The following is a 21566-nucleotide window of genomic DNA, read 5'->3' on the forward strand; positions in this document are numbered from 1 at the left end:
AAAGTAGGAAAACTGAAAAGAAACACAGGAGAGTGACAATTGCCAGAGGTTGGTGGTAGGGAGATGTGGGAAGAGTTGGTCAAAGGACAATTAGATGGGAGCCATAAGTTCAAGAGCTCTGTTGTACACCATGGTGACTGTAATTTATAGCATTATGTTGCATATTTGAAAATAGCTCAAAGAGTAGTTTTTATATTTTCATGCCACAAAAAGAGATAAGTGTATGAGATAGTGCTTATGTGGAATAGCTTGATATCACCATTCCACAATGTATACAAATAGAGAACATCATGTGTACACTGCAAATACAACAATTTTGTCAATGAAATAAATAAATGAAAGCATTGTTTTAAAAATAATTAATTGGGGCTGGGGATGTGGCTCAAGTGGTAGCATGCTCGCCTGGCATGTGTGAGGCACTGGGTTCGATCCTCAACACCACATAAAAATAAATTAAAGATATTGTGTCCACCTAAAAAACTAAAAAAATAAATATTTTTTAAAATAATTAATTAAAACAATAATCTTAAGGAATCTTCTTAATAGCATTGGGAAGATAACAGGATAATGACTTATTTTCAAGACAAAAATCTATAACGTGAGAATCCAGTAAAGTAAGGAAAACACTCAAAGGCATTGATCTACACATTAACCCAAAATTATAACTTAAAACATGAGCTTACCAGTACCTGAGACATAAAAAAATAAAATAAAACTGATATGCTAGAAGTTTCATCAAAAGAAATTATCAGAACAATGCACAAAGAGATCACAAGTTGGAAAACACAGATGAAAAAGACATAGAATATATCACAGCAAGAAGTTTCCAAGAAGAGAAAGTTGAGGCAGATGCCATTTTTTTAAAGAGATGACTAAGACAGTTCCAAGACCGATGAAACACATTGCATTTAAGGATCAAGTTTAAAAAGTAAAGAAAAAATAATGAAGGAAAAAAATTCACATTTGGACTTGTTCAAGTGCAACTATAGAAAATCTAAAGTAAAGAATTCTTAAATGTTGTAGCTCAGTGGTAGATTGCAGGCCTAGTAGGCATGAGGACTTGTGTTCAATCCTCAGTGCAAAAAAAAAAAAAAAAAAAAAAAGGCTTAAAAGCCACCAATAAAAATAGATCACTTCAAAGAACAACAGTTATACTGAGAACTGACTTTGCAACAACATGTCTATCTTACCCAGAAGATTGCAGAATGTTTCCTCCAATAAACCAATGTGAATTTTACAAACAGCAGAAATATCATTCAGGAACAGGGTAAAGGGGGTGGAGTGAGGATTATCAGTGGCACTAGGTTACAGTTAGATAAAAGTAAGGAGTTGTACTGTGCCAGTGCACAGCTGATTAAATATAGATAACAACAGTAAGCTGTACATTTCAAAAGGGAGGAAGATAGGATTTTGAAGGTTTTCACCATAAAGAAATTATAAACTTTTAAAGAAATATGTTTAGGCTGATTTGAGCATTATACAATGTACACATATATCAAGACGTCACATGGAACCCTATATTTAAGTACAATTTTTATATTTGTATGTATTGATCTGAAGTCAACTTAATTTTAAATAGTACAATAAGCCAGGTGCTGTGGTGCACACCTGTAATCCCAACAACTCGGGAGGCTGAGGCAAGAGGATCGAAAGTTCAAAGTCAGCCGCAGCAACTTAGTGAGGCCCTAAGCAGCTCAGTGAGACCCTGTCTCTAAATATAATATGAAAAACGGTTGGGGATGTAACTCAGTAATTAAGCACCTGTGGATTCAATCCCTGGTACCAAAAAGAAAAGCTAAAAAGTAAAATAATAAATATTTTTACAATTGGAGGAAAGAATAAGAGGTTTAATAAAGATATTTTCAGAGACAAAATACTAATGGAGATCCACATTAAACAAATTCTTTTGTTCAGATTTTTTGAACACAAAATATACTCACCCATAAGTTCTTATAAGTCCAATCCTATAAACTTATCTCAAAGAAATAATAGGATATACATGAAAAAGATGTTTATACAAGGTGTTAATTGTTACTGATGGGCTTATATTACCAAAAATGTGGAAACGTGAGATTTACATCAATAGGATGTTATTGAAATAAAAAGTGGTACATTCATAATTTTCATAAAGAGTATTATCCGAGTCACAGCACCAAAAAATAAAAATAAAATAAAAAATAAAGATATGAAGAAAATAGAGTCTAAATTTACAATAAGTAGGGGGGGGAGCAAAAAGCATGCTAGGGAGCAGCATGATGCATCTGATCCAAAATAGGTTAAAATTACAAATTTCTATTGATTCTAAGTTTACATATTCAAAAAAGTGGAGTATAGTGTACATGTGGTCATTATTCCTGGGGTGCTGGAATAGGGGATATTTTTATATTCTGTTTCATTTGTATTCTTGGCTAACATAACTCTTCAAAGGGGGAAGAGTTGTTCAGGGGTACCCCATATTTATGGAGTGCTTTACTATAAAATTACCTCTATGCAGTCACCAGCATGGCATTCAGACTTCTCATCTCCTTCAGTGGTGTCCTGCAGCCTTGTTTCCTGTGCAGGCCAATTAGCTCTGTACAGAGAAGGTGGCTCTTCTGAGCATTACCTGCTTTGCCCAGAAGCTGGCTTTCAAGTTCACCTGAGTCCCCTGACAAGAGGCTGCACAGCCGTTGCAAAGCATAGGAAATGGAAAAAATAACTCAGACCATTTGAAGCTCTAGAGTGGGTGCAGGCGTGTCACTTTCACCTACCAAGAATGACTCATATCGTATTCTCTTTGAGAAGCTGACTTTTGTTTTTCTCAGACCAACACATTTCCCCAGGTTTAATTAAAGTCAAATCAAAATAAAACCACATGAAGAAAGAAGGAAACTCTCATTTCTCTTGTGCTCCCTTTTCACTTGCCTGATTGTTTTCTCCCACTTTCTGAACTTCAGAGTATTTCCCCCTTTTTTTCCCCCATTTTCCTTCTTATTACAAATAACCCTAAGTCATCGAGGCTGCCTAAATCAGTACCTGTTACCTCACAGAGGTATTCTAATTTTTTTCAGTTCTGGTGATGAGTACATCGATTTTGAGATTTTAATGTTACTTCCCCCCCCCCCTCAGGCCTGCAATTTGACCTCTCAACTTTGCAGTAAGCAAAGCCTGGTAACATTTTTTGGAGTTTGTCTAATACATACCCCTCCATATAAGCCCAAAGCTTCATTCCAATCTGAATATATCACTGTTGATTTATAACCAGAATCACAGGAAGAATTTGAGCAGCCTGTTGGATTGTTTATATGGAATATATGGAAGAGTTAGGTTATACATTCCACACATCATTGTAAATGATGTACTATGTAAAATTCTAAACAAGCCATCTCAGAATCCTGGAAAGAATATCGAGCATGTGGCTCCATTGTAAGGAGAAACAAGATCTTATAGCATTCTCCATATTTCTTTTACAGCATGTCCTAGGTCTTTGTGTTAGTAATTAATAATCATTCACTGCTCTTTATTTTGTAGAAGGTGTTTCACACTTTTAAAATAGTTGTTCTACCAATCCTTACAAAAAAATTATACATTTTAACATTTAACATTATGATAATCCAGAAGAAAATAAATCACTTCACAGAAATCTGTGATTTGGGGTTTTCTCCTGGATATTTTAGAAATCCTTGGATATTTCCTCATAGGGAATATGGAAAGAAACATAGGTGATAAATAAAATCATTCTCGAGTTTTTTTTTTTTCATGTAGGCTGACTGTTCACTCAATAATTAATACGAAGCCATAAATTTCCATAGAAAACTACTACAGAGACAAAAGTGCTGTGGGAAAACTCATTGTCAATCAATCGTATTTCTTTTTGAAACCCTCCTTCCTGTCAAGGTTGGTTAGGACCGCTTCCTACAGAGGATTTTAATTAGGGGGAACATCCATTTTAGCATCTGAACAACTCTGGTTGATTTAAGTCTACTGTCCCTGTGTGATTATTGATAGCATTCGGTTTCACTTTGAGAAGCTTGAAACTTCTTACATGATCACGCTCATTTTAAAAGATTGGAAACTCTTGTTTCAATCTTTCTCTTCATGATATCTCTTGATGTGCATTTTCTCTTAGAAATCAAAGATAAATGAAGAATGTGGAATCCCCATCCCATCTACCCTCAGCATTCATTTGCCCAGGGCATCTGCTCAGACTCAGGGCTACCGTGTTGCCCCATCCTGGGGACACTCTCCTGTCATAATCTGCACAGACATTGCCCACCAGTCCTTTTCTACCACTTAACCCTGTTAGGGAAAATGTGTCTTGACATGGATTCAACTGAGTGAACTCTTCACTCTTGATTTCTTGCTTCTTTTCTTTTATGCTGTGTCACACCCAAACCAACTCAATCTCACATGGACGGACTTTATCGTCTCTGTTTAGCCAATCTTATTTTCCAAATGAAAAAGGCATTTCAAATTTCATGGTACTGGTAGAATCTGGTGACACATGAAAAAGCTTTGTGTCTGCTTTTGGGCTATTTTTTTTCCTCTAATTTTCAACACAAATTTACACTGGGCAGGAATATAGGCATGAATTATGTTGTTGCACTCTGGTCATTATTAATTATTAATCTTCTGATAATTATTAATATTTATTTATGCACAACACTGTATTAAATGTTGACTAAATTACTCTGCAAAAGAATATTTGAGTAGTAGGTAGATGGATGCTAGATGGCAGGTTTAATTATGATATGCTTTTATTAGTACAGTATGTGCGTGTGTGTGCATGTGTGTAAAATAGTGTTAAAATGCCCATAACTATAATACACAATATTCTTGCCCATAATACATAATATTCTTGATTATTCTAACTTTATATATTTTAAAATGCAGGAACATCTAAGCATCACATCTCACACATAAAGGAAAAGATTAGTATGTTTGACTAAATATCTGATTTTAACTTTCACTTAGACATGGCAAATAGAAGAAAAGCATTTTTTAGCATCTAACTCTGTGAAATAAGATTAGAAGGAATTTTCTAAGTATAAATACATACAAACAAGAGAATGACAAGGACTTGAAAGGAAATTTGAAACTTGGGGAAGATACAACCAATTTAAAAGAGTTTGCAGAGTTTAGGAGACTGAATACCAAGAGCCAACAGAGATTGCCTGGCAGTCCCGAAAGGCTCATGGGCAGGAGGTGTGAGTCACTACAAAAGGGTTGGGAAGGCCCTGAGTGTTGATTTCTGAGAGCCCTTGTGAAGATGGCTTGGATTCCTGTGCTCTCTGACATCCTAGAGCGCTCTGGGCTACTCTCCTCTCCTGTTCTAGCACAAGATGCTCCAGAGTCACGGGCACCAGAAATAATGGAATGAAAGAGAACAGGTGAAGAAGTGAGAACAGAGCCATAGTTACAAATCTATATTCAGCACAGCAAGACTACTCTTCTCTCAACTCTTTGGTCCCTAAAGTCCAATAACACAAGCGTTTAGGCATGTGCCTCTCAGGAAGAGGACTGGAGAAGACTGTTTATTTTCTGGAAAATCTCTGTCCAGAGAAATGACAGGTCGATGCTGACATCGGAGGGAAAGACAGAGCTCCATAACAAAATAGCCAGCTCTCAGACAGCACCCATCAGGAGCAAGTTCTAGACACACACCTAGAACCTCCAGTCTGTATGCTCAGGGCCTTTCTTGTAAATTATAAAGTGTTTTAAATCATCAGAAATTCGAGAAGGGCACCCAGCTTCAGAAAACTCAGAGACCTAAGGAAACAAACTCCTTGATTCAGCTTTCAGTTCAGGGAGTTGGGGTATGTGAAAAAGAAAGAAAGAAAGAAAGAAAGAAAGAAAGAAAGAGAGAGAGAGAGAGAGAGAGAGAGAGAGAGAGAGAGAAGAAAGAAAGAAAGAAAGAAAGAAAGAAAGAAAGAAAGAAAGAAAGAAAGAAAGAAAGAAAGAAAGAAAGAAAGAAACTCAAAGGGAGTAATGTTATCATAGAGGGTAATTACAATTACTATCCTGAGAGATTTAAAGAACCATGTTGCACCCATGGAATAATTATAGGATAAGGAATAATCAGAGATCAATTTCATTTTTATTGAGAAATATAAACAATATTGCTAAAATTAAAAAATTCATAAAAGTATAACAAGAGAAAGTGGAGGAACTCTACCAGAAAACATAATAGAAAAATAAAAATATGAAACTTCATAGCATAAAAATAAGGTATTTATTTAAGGTAATTAATTAAGAGATAAAATACCCCCACAAAGCAGAGTTCACAAAGAATACAGTGGGGAAAAATGGACAGGAGTACATTACAAAATTTATTTCAAGAAATTTTCCCTAAGTTGAAGAATACGAGTTTGCGAAAGATATCTCAGTAAAATAACAGGGAAAAAAGTGTCTGTTTTAATGCATGCCTCTATGAAATTTCAGAGCACTAAAAACAAGTTGAATATTATTAATGCTTTCAGAGAGAAATAGATTTTTTAAAAAAAGATTTGAAATCAGGATCTTACCAGACAACTCTACAGCCAGGTTTGAAGCTAGAAGACAATGAAGCAATGTCTTCAAATTCCTTAGGGAACTTTTTATTCAAATTAAAATTCTGTTCCCAACCAAACTATCAATCAATCTGTATTGAACTATCAATCACGGATGGCAGCATATTAAAACATTTTCAAACATTCAAGTCCTAGAAAAAAATTATCTCCCGTGCACTTTTCAGGAAGCAACTGGACAATGAAGATGTAACCTAAAATAAAAGAAGACATTGAATTTTCAAAATAAGAGACCCAGAATAGGGGAGAGATTTCCTGGGTAGCTGTGTAATAGCTTTAAAGAAAAGCTAGTTTAGGTGGGAGCACAAAGATGGAAGGCTTCAGAGTGGGTGTTTCCAAGGTTACTAGGGGAAGGAGAAGACTGTCATTGACAAAGTGCCATATGTTTTTTTTTTTTTTAAGAGAGAGAGAGAGAGAAAGAGAGAGAGAGAATTTTTAATATTTATTTTTTAGTTCTCGGCGGACACAACATCTTTGTTGGTATGTGGTGCTGAGGATCGAACCCGGGCCGCATGCATGCCAGGCGAGCTTGAGCCACATCCCCAGCCCCGCCATATGTTTTTGACCATATAGAAACTAGGACTATTAAATCCTCTCTTCATACGAAGAAAGCAACTAAAATTTTCAAGTTAAAAAACAACAGTATAGAATATGAGTAAATAAATGTCAAAAGAAATAGCCAAAAGAGATTGTGAAAGAGAACACAGAATCAGAAATTTGGGGTTCAGGGAAATATTATTCAATATCAGCCTTGTAAATATATGTTTTACTATTTAAACTGTGTACATATATTACCTAGAAAAAATAAAAATAATATTTTGAATAGAATAGAAATGATTTTATACTTGGAAGAAGGGAGGGAGAAAGGGAAAATTTTTTCATCCATGTATTTTATTATATATATATATATATATATATATATATATATATATATATATATGAATGAGTTAAAGGAGATAATCTACAAAGTCAGTTCTATTTGATGTTGAGAAACTATGCATTCCTCCACTGTTCTCGAATTTTCTACAATGTTCTACACATTAAAGATATATTTTACATATTTTTATTAGTATGACTCTTGTTTTGGTTACAAAAACTTTATTTTTCTTACATATGTTCTCAAAACCCAAACCCTTCTCTCTTCCATCTTTGTTACCAAAGGATTTGTTCCTTCCATCACTCTTACCAAAAAATTTAATTAAAAAACTATTTTCACTTCACTTCTATGTTCTGTTGTGCACTTCAGAGAAAGATTGACCTTGAGTAAAATAATGAAATGGAAGAATTTGTCTTCAATGGCTTCTTTTTTTGCCCCATGTACATCCATTTCAGTTTTTCAGGACTCTCTCTCTGCTATTCTCTCTCCCACCCTAACTAAGCAAGACCAAGTCTATAAAAGCTGTATAAATTAGTTTTCCACATTTGTTGTTATTTATACTCTTCAACATAGTCAAGTTTTAAGTCTTTCATCCTAGAGTTGATGTTGCCCTCTGTTCTGACCTGGGCCTACTTGATTTAGTAAGTATCAAATTGCTCTTAGATTGTTCATCCATAGCATCTGAGCATACCCCACTTTTACTACTGAAGAAGTTTTCTTAATGGAACTCCAATTAATATAGCTAAACTAAATTGATCAAGTCCTTCCCTTAGTAAAGTATGATGGCCAATGCTTCAATCACATTCAACGCTCAGCTTTGAGCCATTCTTCAGTATCACTGAGCTTCTGTTCTTGCCAATTAAGTGATATGTTTACCAAAAAGTTGGTAACACTTTTTCCCAAGCCATTTTCCTTGTGATTTTAATTACATAATTAAATTATATATTAAATAAATTATGTGAAAAGAGTTGTTTCTGTAAAACATATACAGATATTTCCAAGACTGGATAAAGGTGACTGCTAAAATGAATACTATTGAATGAAATGTTGGTAAGATAACTAAAATATTCCTCACAAAACTAATATGATCTAGTAGGTTCTTCACTCATGGCTTGGCAAGTTTCTTTCATTTTTTCACTCCACTTTTTAAAAAAACTGTAAACCACATGCCATACAGTATGTATGTGGTTTTTGTAAGAAAAACAATGCATAATTACAAGCAGATCTTGACCCAAAGAAAAGGACGTGACTTATATCAAAGGATCAGTGAAAAAGTATACGATTTTATGCTTTAAATTAAAATATTAAAAGGTCTTTTTTAATTCCCTCCTGTAAACAAAATTTTATTTGGCTAATAAACCAACTTTTGGACCAAACTTCATTAGATTAAAGAGTTTCAACTGAACATAAAAATCATTTATTTATATATCTGCCTCCCCTACTGAATGTTAGCTCCTGGGAAACGAACACCAGACATTAGTCTTGTTATTCTTTGTTCTCCAGCACAAATTAAATACCTGGCCTTTGAATGTGTACCTCTGAAAAACCTCCAATAGCTCCTTTTGAATAAATAATACGTGAAATGCTGGATTTTCACATTCAAAATTTCCTGTGAAATTTTTAGTAAACTTCATATATCCAAATGGAAGCCCTAAGAAAACTGTTCTGCGTGACTTCCTTTAATACACACACACACACACACACACACACACACACACACACATTTATCTGGCTTTCCGCAGGTGGTTCTTCCCACTTGAAATGCACTGATTTCAAATCCTATCCAACCACAGCACCAACTGAAACAATGATTCAACATGAAGCACTGCTCTTCTGAAATGCTTTCCCTGACTCCACAAATTGACCTGGTAGCTGGTTAGTTCATATTTTTGATATTGAAGCACAAGTCATGATATTTTAGCTCCCTGTGGAAAATTTTGGGGTCTTGCTTAATACCCAGAGGTTGGACTGTCAAGGACCTAGAAGAACTGATTTGACTCAGAGCTAAATGCAGAAGTTCAGAGATTCAGCTAAGACACAAGCACCTGGCAGCATTATAGGTTGTCATATTTTTTTAAGTCATGATTTAGATAAGAGTCAGCTCAATATTTCCAAAAAGTCAAAACAGGAAAGGCAGTAATAGATTGAGCAACATGATATGCATCTGTGGAAGACAACCTCATTCCTGAGTTACACTGGGAGCTCAGACTCCAACAAGAACTCAGACATTGCAGGCTACAGCACCCTCAGCTTGGTGTGACCTCTTTCCTCCTAGCCTTCACTGGGCAGGATTACCAGGACAACTTTAGAGTATAAAGAGCAATGCAGAAGTCAGATTAAAACAGTCTAAGAAATTCTGTGGGTTGGCAGACAGCCAAGACTTAGAGGTAACTGAGGTACTAAGTGGGATCTCAAAGGAACTCTGGATCTCAAGTCTGGAGAAATAATTTATTAGGGAGAACAAGAAAACAAATGGGTCACAAGGTTCTGTGTTTGGCACAGTGACTTGATTTTAAACCATAAAGAATGGAGAGCTGAATGGCAGGCACTGTAGCTATAGATACTTCGTACTCTAGAAAGGCTCAGTAACTTTGGAGCACAACTTGGGTTCAGGATATCAATCCAGCCAGATTGTATGACCTTGGGAGAGTCCTAGAGGGAAATAGTATAGCCATGCAGTTCAAAACAGTTTAACTTAGAAAGTGGGCTGATAATATTTCATACTGTAGTTAACCAGGAGATTAATGGGCCAGTCACCTAAAATAGACTTTTTAAAATATAGAAAGGTACAAATAGCTATATAATTATTGAGTACTTATGTACAAGAACTTGTAGTCACCTTATAAACATTATTTAATCTAATCTATCCAATATCCTATCAAGTATCTACTCATATATTAGTCATTTTGCAAATGAAGAAACTACAATTCTTTTGGGTTAAGTGACTGACCCAGGATCACACAGCTAATATAAGGCACACCTGCGATTTTTAACCCAGGTCTTAAATTTTTGATTTGTACATGTATCCAGTACAGTGTGAATAAGTGTGTGTGTGTGTGTGTGAGTGTGTGTGTGTGTGTGCGCGCGCACATGTGCACGCACGTGTGTGTGATACTAAAATATTCTATTTTCCTTCATTTGTTTATAAAAAAATTTTATTTTCTTTTATGGAAGTTCACTGAACATTACTACATTAACCAGTATACAGGTTAATTCAATAGGAGACAAACAACTAAAAATCAATCTCAGTGCTCAGAAGTTTTGGGAAAACATTAAAGTTTTCCAATTAAAATGACAATCTCTTTATTAGAAAAAACAAAAAGAAATCGTGTGGTTGGACCTCAAAGTTAACCTAGGAAATTCAGTTGTTCCAGAAAGGAAATAAAGTGGATCTCACTGGAGTTCATAACGGATAACTGTGAAGAATAGGCCCCAGTATTTATTGAATACAAATGGGATTTGTGTCATTATACTTGACAGTGGAACATATTTTTAATATGTTTGTCTATGTGATAAGATTGTAAGTTCTGCAAGTGTCGAGATTCCTCTTTCTATTCCTATATTGCTACAAAACCGGGTGCACTGTTATATCACTCAACATGTGTTTAATTGAATTGAGATAGGATCTTTTATCTGTATTCAGTGCTCTTTTGTGAAGTCCTTGGAAATTTTCTCATCTCTCCTCCACAACACTTAAGCCACTGCAAAGATAACCAAACCATAGTTTGCTGGAAATTTTCATTCCCAGCAGCAAAAGCAAGTTCTGCATCTCTTTCTCAAGGAGGGATTTCATATGCTGGTATGTTCATTTGTTTAGTTGGTTGATTTGGTTTAGCTCTTGTCTGTTTGTTTGTTTGTTTTGTGGTATTGGGGACCAAATCCAGGGCCATGCACATGCTAGGTAAGTGCCCTGCCACTGAACAATAGCCCCAGCTATTCATATGCTTTTTAATATCTTCCTTTTCTTGGAGTCAAAGAGTACTTTCCCATTACTTTGAAAATTATTAGTCAAGATGAGGATGATTAATTATAATAGGAAAATAGAAGCTTGAAAAATTATCTCTTAGAGACTCAGCCTTTGCCTTTCCACAAAATGATATAATAAAATAACATTAATATTATATTTTATATTCTATTATTATAATATTAGTGTATCACGCCAAAAATATTAACTTAGCAAAATCCTCAGACAAATCAAATGTCAGTTTTTTAAAAATAGGCTTTCAAGTTTGTAGCACTGTATTTTTCGTTCTTTAATTACACGTAATTAGCAATAGATCGGCCACCAAAAGTTCAAATCCTTAAAGTACCAAATCATAGCATTCTGAATTGCCTGTGGTTACAAGATCACATTACAATGTTTAAGAGTCAGTTCTCTTATCGAGATTTCAAAGAGTTTAGACAGATTTCAGAGAGAAGAGATCATCTCTTTAATGTATTTTGTTCTAATAACTGAACTTCGAAAGTTCACATTATTACTGTAAAAATGTGATGTCAATGTTTTATATCTTTTGACCTAATGAATGAGGATCTTGAATCCATGAACATTTATAATGTCAAAAATAGAAAAACTTCAATGAACTTAAACTTGTGACTACTTTTTTTTTTTTCTTTTTCTTCATTCTGTAAATTCTTCATCCAGCATTTTTGGAGCACTGAGATGAAGCTTAAAAAAAAAAAGTCTAATTCATGACAAGAATGCAGAAGGGAAATATTATCAGAGATGAAGGGGATGGGGGAGGGGGAGGGAATACAAGGGAGAGGAATTGGGATGATTTAAATGATCAAAATATATCAAATGCATATACAACTATGACACAATAAAACCCAGTATTCTGTATAAGTGATATGCTGTGATAAAAGTGTCATAAGCCAAAGTGTTGGCTCATATCTGCAATCCTAGATATTCAGGAGGCTGAGGCAGGAGTGTCGTGGGTTCTGGGCCAGCCTAGGGAGACCCTGTTCCCAATATTTTTTTTTAAAGGACTGGGGATATAACTCAGTGGTAGGACAATCGCCTACCATTCACAAGGACTTGGGTTTGACTACAGTATGGTAACAACAACAACCACAATTTCTAATCAAAATTATAAAATAATTTTTAATATGACACAATTCACTTTCACTTCAGAAAGATAAAATTCACAACAGTTGCCTTATTGTGCAGGAACAGAGTGGCACAGTAGGAATTATATTTCCTATTTTCACCATAGTTTGGGGATAGTAAAATGATTGGCCCTGATTTAAGAGATCAAGATAAGATATAAAGGAAAACAGCCAAATAAACTTAGGCCCTAGTGGTTTTAAATATGAACAGACTGTCACTTGATTTGAGGATGGATGGAATCTTTCTCCTGCTTTCAGTGTGTGACCTTCGATTTCTGTCTCGCAGAATGAGGACTATTTTACTTTCGTGTCCCATACTATGTGTTGTGTATGACTTCGATAAGGTTAGTAAAGGAGAACAAAAGTGTTAATTAGTATATTATTGGCAAGGAGCAGATGCCAAATGTTTAGAAAATCTTGCAAACTGGCATGAGATTCGTAACGGTTCTGGCTTTTGTTCTAATGCACGGGATTAAATGAATTGTCATTGCATTAGGTTGTATTTTGTTTTCTTGTCCATAATCCTATGCAGAGTGAGCATTCTGCCTACAAGAAAAACAGTGTAGTTTACACTGCCAATTCTTATCAGGGCTCATTCATTCTCATTCCAGAATCAACATTTTTCATTTTCCTTGTTAGGAAATTAGCAATGCAGCTCATATCCCTTCGATCAGTGGATGAAGGGAAGGATAATTTGTATAGATTACCCAATTTCCTGTGGGTGAATGAGAACACAAAGGGAAAGAAAGCATAGAGAAGGAGAAAAATACCAGGGTAGCCAGAGACAAAATCAGCTACTCAAAGCAGTTGCCTGGAATGCAGGGAATGGAAGCTCGAGGTGATTGTTTGAAACTGAATGAGTCAATTGTTTAATACTCTTTTGAAACATTTGAAAAGTCCATAACCTCTAGGTAAAGTCAATGTTTTTATAACAAAGATAACCAGAGTTCTACACAGCTATTAACTCCTTCTGAAAACACTTGAATGTCATTATTACAGTTTGTGTTATAAAGTATGTTCTGTAAACCAGCTATCGTAACTTTTTTTAATGTATTCTAAAACAAGAAGGTGCCTATAATGAATGGGTAATGAAAACAGAGGAGACATTCTTTCTTGACAATTATACCGCTAGATTCTATCTAGGTTGGGTGCGGTGGTATAAACATGAAGTCTGGGCTAATAAAATGGATCATAACCAAGAATAAAAACCTAAGCACCAAAGGAGGAAAGTGGTGTTTCTCTCTATTCATAAACAGGCATCCACGGGCATCTCAATATTGGACATTACCTACAAGACGACTGGCAGCCCATTTTACTACATTTGGAAGCTGGTAATTACCAGTGACAGTTTATACTTGGCAGTCCTCTCTCAGTATTATAATCATAAAATCTCTACAATCTAGAGGAAAGATTTCTCTTTTTACAGCCCACCCGGCCCCTCAGTTTTGTTGCAGTCTTCAAACTCAGTGAGGCATGTTCTCAACTTCTATGCTCAGTGATGAGTTCCAGTCCCCAGATGTCTTTATTTCTGTGAACTTTTCCACTTTATTATAAATGTTGCTATAGATGAGCCAGGCATGATGGTGCACACCTGCAATTCCAGTGGCTCAGGAGGCAGAGGCAGGAGGATTCCAAATTCAAGGCCAACCTCAGCAACTTCAAGAGGACCTCAACAACTTAGTGAGACCCTGTCTCAAAATAAAAAATAAAAAGGACAGAGGGGGTGTGGGGCTCAGTGTTGAAGCATCCCTAGGTTCAATCCCCAGTACCAAAAAAAAAAAAAAAAAGTTACAGAATGAGCTGTTCTCATAAGGGTCAAGAAAGTTACATAGCAGGAAAAGGAATTTCAGCCTCAAATTATGTGGTCACCCATGCTTTATGTATCCATATGAGTCTAAGAATGTGAAAGGCGGTCATCATTATTTTTAGATAAATTTTTTCTCTTCACTGTATACCCTGGGGTAGGAAAAAGTGACACCCTGCAGTGCCCACAGATTGGGCTGGACATCTCATAAACCTCAGTCTTCTTCTTGGCTTCTCCTAGTAGCCCCTAAATCTCTGGAGTAAAAATTCCAGTTATGTTGGGAGAGCGAGTTACTTCTCATGTTACCCCAGATTTAGTCAAAGGAGTTTCTGGTGCGTTAAAAGTGTTCCAGTTGTTTTCATTATGAATTTACTACGTTGGTTTATTTCAACAAAATGTAGTTAGTGATTTCTCTCTGAGTGAATTTGCTGTCAGTCTGTGTCCTTAGGGAATTTGCCCTCTACCTGTAAGTGTAGATGCCCTAGTGAAACTGATCTTAGGATACTTATAAGATAAAATACAAATGAAGACCAAAGAATTATGGTACAAGTATGTCAAGATCAGATTAAGAGAAGTTCACTTTCCAAGTATAGACATAAAAAGGTATCTGGGAAGATAACTGTACCCTCATTTTCTGTCATCAGTCCATGCCTAGTGACTTACTTTCCACTGGGTTTGCAGAAAACCCTCGTAGGAAGGGTTGGAAGCCTCTCCAAGTTTGCAATATTGGCAATAATTTCGAAAGTAGTTAGTGGCAAGATGCTGCACCACCCTCCATAGCCAAAAAATTCCAAATATGTAGCAATGGTGGTGAAATCACCCACTCAACCTCAGATTCCTGAAGTCCTTCCAGATGCCACACAGAGACCTGGGTCTCCGAATCATCCAAGTAACAGCCAGATGAACAGCAAAATATAATCCTTCAACGAGTTTTTAAATTTGAAAATTGCTTAAGATTTAGGGAAAAATGACAGTCATTCAATGTATCCCTCAAAACTGTAGTCAATGCTACAATAATAGGGTCATATTTCTAAAAATCTAAATGATTTTAGCAGGAAAGATTCTTGTGGTTGACACACTTCCACATGTAAGGGTAACTGAATGGAGAGGAATAAATTTATTTAAATATTTATTTTTTTTTTTAGTTTTAGGTGGACACATATCTTTATTTGATTTTTATGTGGTGCTGAGGATCAAACCCTCATGCCTGCTAGGTGAGCGCTCTACCCAGCATGAGAGGAGTAATTTTAAAAGAGAAACTAGAAGAATTCTTACAGGTATTTTTTGCATTCATCAAACATTTCAATACTTTTCTTGTGCCAGGCGCTCTGTGTACATTACCTCTATTACCTCAGTTTTTGTAGCAATTCTAAACAGCATCTCCATTTTACTGTTGAAGTTTAACTTTCCCAAAGTCATACACAGAGTAAAATAATACAAATAGGGTTCAGAAATAGAGTCACATCATTTCAAAGCCCATTCTACTGTGGCAATGATGCCGACATTGGAGAAGGAGAAGGAAGTTACTGTAATTTCTGCATTTACATCTATGACATTTCCATGCTCTTCTGGAGACTCCACCTTAAGCTTTTTAAAAAGAATGATATCTGTGTAGTATCATATCTTCTTTCTGCATCTAATTAGTCCAACTTTGTATCTTCTGAGGCTCCACTGAGGCACTGTTCAAAGTAGAATCTTGGAGGACTGAATATTCATAAAGCTGTTTTTCACAGTTGAAAACTGCCTCTTATGTTGGTTCATGGGAAAGGGTGTGGAGCAGTGCATAGCTCTGTCTTCATAAGCTGAGTGCTGGGTCTGATTTCTCCTTGGCAGCCGTGTTTCCCTGCCATAATTAACCTCCAGTGTCCTGTGGCTAGGAGAAGGGCATTTTAAACTTTCTTTGCCAAGAAGAGTCACCTGCTGTTATATTCTACCAAGTTGAATACAGATTTTTACTTTGCACAGAATCATAACATTTCATGTTTTCCAGCATTACACATCCCAGTAGAGCTACAACTCATAGGCATTGCCTTTAACTGCCTTATCCTAATAGCCAGTTGTTTTAAATCCTACCAGAATCCTGGTGAAACACAATGGTCTTATTAACAGAGTAGAGGTATTGATGCTTGACTTGCTATTGATGCTATTAATTTATAAATTGAAAGAGAAGAAATATCTCTAAAAGGAGGTGACACACCCTCCAAAGCCCAACTTGCCACCATCTTCTTGCATCTGGTTTTATTCTGGCAGAAAGTGGGGTTGGGGGCAACAGAGATCCTGAAGCAGCAGAGTGAGCTCTGCAATCTATGTGCAAAGACTCCCAAGTCAAATATCTGCTGCCAGATCTCTATCCTCAGCTCCAGATTTATATTAGGATTTGCAAAGAGATACTATCTCCCAGATGCCCCACACATTCTTCAACCTGAATATGCTCAGACATAAATTCCAAACCAACCGCTTCTTTTATATTTCTTGTCTCTCTTAAGAGAACACCATCTAACCCATGCATCTAAGCCAGAAATCTCAGAACCTCATAATCAATCAATCATTAAGTTCTAGTCTATCTCTTTCACCCCTAAATAACAATTCCCTTCCTACCTTTTTTTTTACTTCTACTTTTCTTGGAACCCTCATTAATGAACATACTAGTACTGCTGTCTGCCAAACCCATCCAGCCTTTCCCATCATTTCCCTTTTAGGAAAAAAAAAAGTATTATTCTGCCACTAAATGGGCCACAGCAAACATATGACTCAAAACTTTAGCTTGTGATTAATGAGGTTGCCTAACTATGAAAATTCTACTCAACAGAGGCAGCAGCTTCTAGCAGATTAGCTCCTTCCATAATTTGGAAGTGCAATGGGACGGGGGTGACCTATCCATAGAAAGAGGATAGGAGAGAAGACAGACGGAGTGAAGCCAAGAATTTTGTGCGAGAAAAACATAGAGAAGTTGGCCCTCGGAGGTGCTGAAGCATAGACAGATTGATGATTACAAATCTGGCATACAAATGCACTTAAATGAACACTCATTTTTATTAAGGAGATTAGTTTATGTGCCTTGAAGCCAGAAAGCTGTGGCTAACACAGATGGGGGGTCAAGAGTAGCCTTGAAGACCCAGGGCCTTAGAGAGGGGGTGTGAGTTTGTCTGTGGGTTATGGAAGATTGGATAACTCCTTTCAGGATGGAGAGGGAGACACTCATGTGCAGCAAAGATAAAATGGATCCTGTCCTGACCAAAGCAAGGCTTTGACCGATTTTATTTTGGAGTAATTCCAGTTAAATACGAAATGCGAGTCAAAGTCCCTCTCCCTCTGTACCATTCTACCCCTCCTCCTGCACCCCCTCTGAAAGGATAAGCTCCAAGGTGTTGAGGGGTTACTTTTGCATGATGAAAATACAAGAGACTCTTGAGATCTTTCAAATTAATTGTATTTTTTTCTGTCCCTCCCCCGATAATGTCCACGCTCTGGTTTCAGGATAAATAAGAAAGTGAAAATGAAAAGACCAAAAGAAAAGAAAGATAATGAAATTCACAGACCCCAGAGCTGGATGATTGCCTTTCACATGATTAGATGGGCTGCAGCAGAGAAGCACACGCTCTGGTCCCAGGTAGCCTGGCCGAAAGCAGATAAGGAAACACAGGCCCGCCATATGACTTGGCTTCAGGAAACCCTTTCTGTTTGTAACCAGTATTCTGAGACCACTTAAAATCAGATCCAAAACTAATAGTTCCCACTGCTGAATTGCAATGTCAAGCTGAATTGTCTGACTTGCCAGGTTTCTATGGTTAAATTAATGCCCTGCTTGGCAAAGACTGTCATACTTGCAATTGGAACCATCTGAGAGGAGCCAGAGGAGCCTGGCTTTCCTGATTCCTGGGTCCCTCTGAATTGCATCTCTGCATTCATCTGCTTCCCCCAAGGGTGGAATGAGGTGCAAGCTAGTAATGAGGATTCAGATGCAGCATTAGATTCAGTGATGTGCAAACCCAGTATAGTGCAGGGGAGGGGAGGATATATAAAAAAAAATTATGAGTTGTCTCAGGAGTATGAAGAGGAGCATCATAAGAATACACAGACATGATCTTCCCCCATTTGCTTAACCAAATACCAAACACACTTTAAGAAGATCTGACCAAATTTATTCCAAACTCAGGATAAGGAAGGAAGGAGAAGAAGCAAGATTTCACCTCTGTAAGCACATTCTGAGCCCTATGGTACCTTAGACACAAAAGATGTGACTAATAGAGAACTGGATTAGGCTTACAGGCAACCAACCCGTAAAAGCAATGTGAATTTGGTATAGGGTGTAGAAGACCGAGAAACCACGAGGACAGCTTCTCCCAATCAGAACATATAATCTATATGCAATGATCCTAAGTCAATCATCTCTAGCCAGATCTCTATTCTAGGCAGCCTTCCAAGGGTTTACTGGGATCAATCCTGACCCAGTCTGCAACAATGAAGGGTCAGCCCTTCCACCATTATGAAAAAAGGTTTACAAATGATACAGAAGATAGACCTGGTGAAACACTTCCCTCTCCTGGTATTTGACTCAACTGCTTTAATTGATTCTTATTTGGACTGAAAGATAAAACTCTCTCAAATTCATTCAAAATAATCTAATAAAAGAAGCCTTCTTGGGAATGAAAACCACCCTCCTGATTAGAATTTGCAGATGGTGAAAGGTATCTGCTGCTAAAAAAAAAAAAAAAAAAAAAAAAACAGATCATGCAGTTATATCTGCATTAAATAAAAGAGTAGCACCCGAGTAAGTATACCATTTCTAGTGTTAGTGAAGCCTAAAATTCATTTACCTGTCTTTGACCCCAGATTCTAAGGAAACCGAAGTAACAGGCATTCTAGTAAAGATCATTTCAATAAGGATAAAACTAGTGTGGAAAATACTTTCTAGGATTCAGAATAAAGGAAATAAAGTGAATGAGCTACTCCATCAGGAACAGCTGTGTGTAAATGCAGAGAGAAGCAGAAATGCTTCCCTGAGAGGAAAGGCATGTCACGGACATGAGAGCAGCTCATCTGATGATTTCCACGTCCAGTCTGCATGGGACATGAGGCCCTTCTTCCTAGAATCTGAATGAGTGGGTTTGGGCACCAGAAGATCCTCACTATCAACTCTCCCCAGGTCTTGGCAAGCTGGTCTTCCATCTTTTCCCATTCAGCTCTACCAGACATCTAACTCTAGAAGAGTATTTTAAAAACAGAATCCAGTCATGTGATTCTGTTTTCAAGCCCTCCAATGGTACTCAATGTGATCCTGCAGATTTCTTCAGTTCCAACTCTTACCACACCCCAGCAGGTGTTCTGGCCAGCCACAACCACCTGAAGTCCCTCAAGCTTATCCCCTCTTTTGCCGTGGTAAGCACATACATAACATTGTCTTCCCTCTGGCTCTCTTCCTCTGGTCTTTCTGAATCTACCAACCACCCCTGATGAACTCGAGGACGCCAGACTCAGGTGGGAAGATCACTCCTGGGCCTGGAAAAGTTAAGAAGTTTCCCTCCTTCTGGCCTATGGATTCCTGCTCTCTTGCTTGTGGCACAGATCATAGCACTGTGTCTCTGGTAACACTTGTTTTCCCCACTTGAATGGGATTGCCTTAAGAATGGGAAGAATCCTTTTGAAATTTGAAAAATAATCTTTTATTATCTTTCAATCCCCTGCACAGTTATTAGATTTCCATGAATGTCAATTGAAAAAAAAAATAGGCTAATGATCATTTGCTAGCAGATGTCACCAAAAGTCACAGGTAAGACCTTAGAGAGGGCCTGGGACCGCTAAAGTGAAATCTCTGGTTAGTTAAGGGACACGTCTCCCCCACCCTGTTATACCCTATCCTTTTGGGAAGCCCCCAAAATCTTTTTAAATGGATAATTTTGACTTTCCTTCTCTGAGGCCTATTCCCATGACTTAGAATACTTCCCATCTGATCACTCAGGACATAATTATCCATCAACAAACATGGCCAAGACCCTTATATAAATTCAACTGTTTTACCTAACCTTTTGGGCAACAGAGCTATACTTGTGCATCATAGAGGACGGAGCTATGTAGGTCCTGTGACATCGGAATTCTGCTTGTGTGCCTATATTTTGGAAATGTTCTTAATATGCTTAAGATTTCCCTTCAATGTCTTAGCAAGCCTTTATTAAGAGTGTTGTTCTACATGCCAGGCATATTTATTATTGTTACAATTTACTGAGAGTGTGGCAGGGTTAATAATCTATATACTACCAGTCAGTTCTGAAACAAAGTTTCTTTATTTTATACATTTAATCTAATTTTGCTCTCAAGCTACTTCACTGCTGGTTAAGGGGAGACAAGAGGACTGCTAAATGCCATTTGCAATGTCTTTGGGTCGGTTGTTATAAAGTAAATCCTCAGGACTTCCATTCTTCTTTCCTGCATTCTCAAGTGTAAGTCTATGGGGGACTTTCGAGATCATGAGTTACAGAGATAGAGGCATCTCAAGGCTATACCCAGAGATCTCCAGGATGGATGACCTGTGCACTGACAGCTATTTAGATGCACTGACCTCTATAATAAGTTCCTGTCTGCCAGTCGCTGGCTGTCCTACAGGCCCACGCTGCTCGAGTCCAGGTCTCATGTGCTCCTGTACCTTTGTCTTGGTTCCATCCACCTGGGCTCTCCCTGGCACTGTGGGCCTGATGTCAGCCAAGCCCTTTCTCCAGCTCTGGTTCAGACAGACTACCCGGCAGCAGTAGGGTTGCTCCGCTCTCGTCCCCACAGCTGCCTGGTGGATTCTCCATCCAGGTACTTTCCATTTCCTGCTGATCAAACACATATGATCCTGAGACTCTGGTGTATGTACCGATTTGGAGAATGGGGGAGCAGGACAGCTAGCCCTCTATTTAACACTTCATTCAACCACTTGTAACATATCCTCTAGAAAGACACTTCTCACGCCATGGTGGACTTTCTCCCCAAAATCCATTACACCAGTATTTTGTAAAATGCAATAAAAAATAATTAGAAGAAAAATTTAAGTGACAAAAGGGGAACAATACAAGCTTCAGTTTTTAAACATTATTATTTGAGAACTGGGGATGTGGTCCTAGTGATAGAGCTCTTACACCACATGTGAGAGGCACTATATATAAAAATTATTTATATACAAATAGGCATACCCAGACACATTATATGTATGGACATATATAACAAATAACACAAATATAACATATAAAAGTACAAT

The 21566-nt window shown here is 37.2% G+C and overlaps 1 long non-coding RNA gene across 1 annotated transcript in view; it reads right to left on the bottom strand.

Annotated features, from left to right (window-relative positions):
- LOC120888422 (uncharacterized) overlaps nucleotides 1–21566 on the bottom strand; it is a 92823-nt gene that overhangs the window by 70729 nt on the left and 528 nt on the right. Inside the window, exon 2 of the long non-coding RNA XR_005732055.2 lies at nucleotides 20889–21141. This is a non-coding gene — a long non-coding RNA (uncharacterized LOC120888422). The remainder of the gene's footprint in view (nucleotides 1–20888; nucleotides 21142–21566) is intronic.

The sequence above is a fragment of the Ictidomys tridecemlineatus genome, chromosome 6 (genome assembly GCF_052094955.1).
Source record: "Ictidomys tridecemlineatus isolate mIctTri1 chromosome 6, mIctTri1.hap1, whole genome shotgun sequence".
Classification (NCBI taxonomy): domain Eukaryota; kingdom Metazoa; phylum Chordata; class Mammalia; order Rodentia; family Sciuridae; genus Ictidomys; species Ictidomys tridecemlineatus.